The 3,596-nt window shown below is 44.7% G+C and overlaps 1 pseudogene; it reads right to left on the bottom strand.

The window, feature by feature from the left end:
- Positions 1 to 910: 910 nt before the first annotated feature.
- Positions 911 to 1,385, bottom strand: LOC100959169 (annotated as a pseudogene).
- Positions 1,386 to 3,596: the final 2,211 nt, after the last annotated feature.

Below are 3,596 nucleotides of genomic sequence, written 5' to 3' on the forward strand. Positions count from 1 at the left end.
CCATTTTACATCTCCCCCAGCAATGTATAAGGGTTCCAATTTCTTAATCAACATATTATTAGTTTTTTCTTTTTTTTAAGAGACAGACTCTCACTGTGGCATCACAGCTCACAACAACCTCAAACTGCTGGGTTTGAGTAATCTTTTTTTTTTAGAGACAGAGTCTCATTTTATCACCCTCAGTAGAGTGCCCTGGTGTCACAGCTCAAGGCAACCTCCAACTCCTGGGCTTAGGCGATTCCCTTGCCTCAGCCTCCCAAGTAGCTGGGACTACAAGTGCCCGCCACAACACCCAGCTATTTTTTTTTGTTTGCAGTTTGGCCAGGGTCAGGTTTGAACCCACCACCCTCGGCATATGGGGAGGCACCCTGCTTAATGAGCCACAGACACCACCCTGTTTGAGAAATCTTTTAGCCTCTCCAGTAGCTGGGACTACAAGCGCTGGCCACAACATCCAGCTATTTTTTTTTTTTAGTAGAGATGAGGTCTCGCTCTTGCTCAGTCTGGTCTCAAACTCCTGATCTCAAGCAAACCACCTGCCTTGGCCTCCCAGACTACTAGGATTACAGGCATGAGCCACTGCGCCCGGCCCTATTCTCTTAACTATAGCCACTGTAGTAGATGTGCAGTGGTATCTCATTGTTTTTTTGGTTTTTCCCTGATGAGTAACTATGTTGAGTGTCTTTTTTTTTTTTCTTTTTTGCAGTTTTTTTGGTGGCTGGGTTTGAACATGCCACCTCAGGTATACGGGGCTGGCCCACAGGCGCCGCCATGTTGAGCGTCTTTTCATGTACTAAATGGCCATTTATTGCAGTGCTTTTTGCTTCTTTCAAAAACTGCTGTCATATCAAGAAACATTTTCAAGACTCAGCGTGTTTTCCAGTGCTAAGACAATTGTTTTGATGTGCTTTCTTTTGCTTTCTACTACATACCACGCTCCATCTCCTGATATCTTCCCCAAACACAAACAGCAAGACTTGGCTGTTAAGCCTGTTATTGAGTCCAAACTCAGCAAACTGCATGGAGACTCGAAAAGTGCTTCAGAACATGCTATAGTTAAGATTTTGCTAAAGCAAGTGTTTTTTCTAACTCCTTGAGCTGCATGTTGCCTTGAGTAATCATCATCCCGACTGTATCCTCTTCGGTGGCACTTTTGTTCCTTTTGAATTCTTCCCTTGCCCAGTCTTTCAGGTATTTGCGATCAGAACCGTCAGGAACTTGCCTGATTGCCTGCAAAATCCTTCTGTAGAGGAGGAGAACTTGCTGCCTTCTCACGAACTGTTTTAGCGTTAGCGTCACCGGGGGTAAACGGGACGAGGCCATGCCTACCAGGCAGCCTCGCTGGCGCCTCAGCGCGCTTGGGTTTTTTTTTCAGAGTCTCACTCAGTTGCCCTGGGGTTCAGTACCGAGGCATCATAGCTCACAGCAACCTCAAATGCCTGGGCTCCAGCAATCCTCTTCTCTCAGTGTCCCAAGTAGTTAGGACTACAGGCACCTGCCACGATGCCCAACTAGTTTTTCTATCTTTAGTAGAGATGGGTCTCACTCTTGCTTAGGCTGGTCTCGAACTCCTGAGCTTAAGCAAGCCACCTGCCTCGGCCTCCCAGAATGCTAGGACTACAGGCATAAGCCACCGCACCCGGGAAACACTTTTTAAGAAATTATTTTATGATAAATTCTATCCTTTTATTATGATTAACAACTCCCTCTCTCTGCCTCTGAAAGTTCCCCTCCTGTCCCCAGTCACTTTCCTACCCTCTGCCCCATACTTCTGTTTCTGAAGACCACCATCATGTCCAGAAGACCTCCCACAAGCTCCCTGATCAGCCACTGAATTGCATGGTAAGTTGGACATCAGAGGAGGGAGGATCTGACCAGTGAGGTACTTCTTGGCCTCCTCCCTGCCCCCTTGCCCGGCCTGTGCACAAACCCTCAGAGTTGCAGCTCCCCAGACTCCACTTCTCCATGGAGTGGAGCAAATATGGGTTTGCTCCCATATTGCTGAAGCAGCCAGGCCAAAATGAACTCAAATTGCACAGGCAGAACCATTTCTCAGCCAGAATGGGGAGCTAGACAGAGCAACACAGCAAAGTAATTGCCTCCCATTCCAGCACGCACTTTTCACTATGAGCCATTTTGTCAACTTCATGAGATTTGTGCTCAGAAAATAGGGAGTCAAAAGAATAATATGAAAGTCTTTTAACTAGTGACCATTTACATTTATCAGCATGACTGCTCGATCCATTATTAGCATTTCCCCAATGCAGAGCCTAGGACAATTGTAGTTGTATTGAATCAATAAAAAGCTGAACTCGCTCTTAAGACAGAGTCCTATTGTGTAATTCTGTCAGGCAAATGTATAACTTGTCCTATGAAAAGAAATCCCACACCTCATTTGGTCTTGGCGCACAATGACAGAGAAGCTATTCATTTCTATTTCCAAGAATTCACTCCTTTTCCTTTTATGTATTTCTTCCTACCATATGAAGGAAAATTAAAAACTAACCCAAAAGTTGTTACCAATAGACTTTGCCAGCCTTTGCCCCCCAAAATCCTAGTGTAGCCCTTTGCTCTTGCTATATATAGTTAGAATAAAGAACTGAGTTTTCAATATGTGAGGCTTTTAAGAGAGAGATGTTTCTAGTAGAACTTTAAAAATGTAATACTCTTTCAAAGCTAAATTAATGCTGGACTTTCAGTTCACTCTCAAAAGGTGTAAAGGAGATGCATCCGAACTTTTTATACGCTAGCTATAAAAAAAACACAGTCCTTCACGTAGCATTTTTGAAAAATTTAAATAGTCTGCATAATTATCTCACTTAGATCACTGAACATAGTCTCAGAGGAAAGCCAGAGCAGACATGGAAACATTTTGGGGTCAACAAATTTTTACCACTAGGAAGAAACTATATAAGGTCATCTTCCAGTATCAAACTATATAAGGTCATCTTCCAGTATCGAACTCTGCTAGCCCTTTCTGTGAAACAAATTCTCCTTATAACCATGAGGCAAATTCTCATAAACAGAAAAGGGACTTTACTAAGCACAATCACCAAACAAATCATTACAGCCCATGCACCTTGCACTGGGCACCTGCAGGCTCTGAGGCCCGGTGGCTGGAAATCAGACACCTGACACGGAATGCTTAAAGTCTCAGAAGTGTCTGTTAGGTGGACTCACTAAGCAGAAGCAGAGCAGACAATAAACTTCTCTCTGGTCTTCCCACCTGTCCATCTCAAACTTGGCAACTGTTTTCTATTGGCAGCCGTGGAAGGGTAATTCTAAGTTTCATACCCCTGTTTCCACGGTCTTGATGGTCTCTCCCTATGTGCACAGGCTCTGCCTGTGTCTAGAGTCCATTCTCTTGGTAGTTACCAAGGTACCTGTCTTTGGGGACAAGTCCCTGGTTAAGGTCATCACTACCAAGGTGCTTCTGTTCCCCCCCCCCCACACACACACACACTTCCATAGCCTTCAGTACTTACCTCTACGAAAACACTCTTCTCATTCCAATCTCAAGGGAAGAAACTCTTTGGAGGCACAAAATGTCGTATTTGACCTGAACATAGCCCCCATCCCTAGCACCACGCCTGGTT

This window comes from Otolemur garnettii, unplaced genomic scaffold, assembly GCF_000181295.1.
Source record: "Otolemur garnettii isolate 467f Iridium unplaced genomic scaffold, OtoGar3 scaffold00003, whole genome shotgun sequence".
In the NCBI taxonomy this organism is placed as follows: Eukaryota; Metazoa; Chordata; class Mammalia; order Primates; family Galagidae; genus Otolemur; species Otolemur garnettii.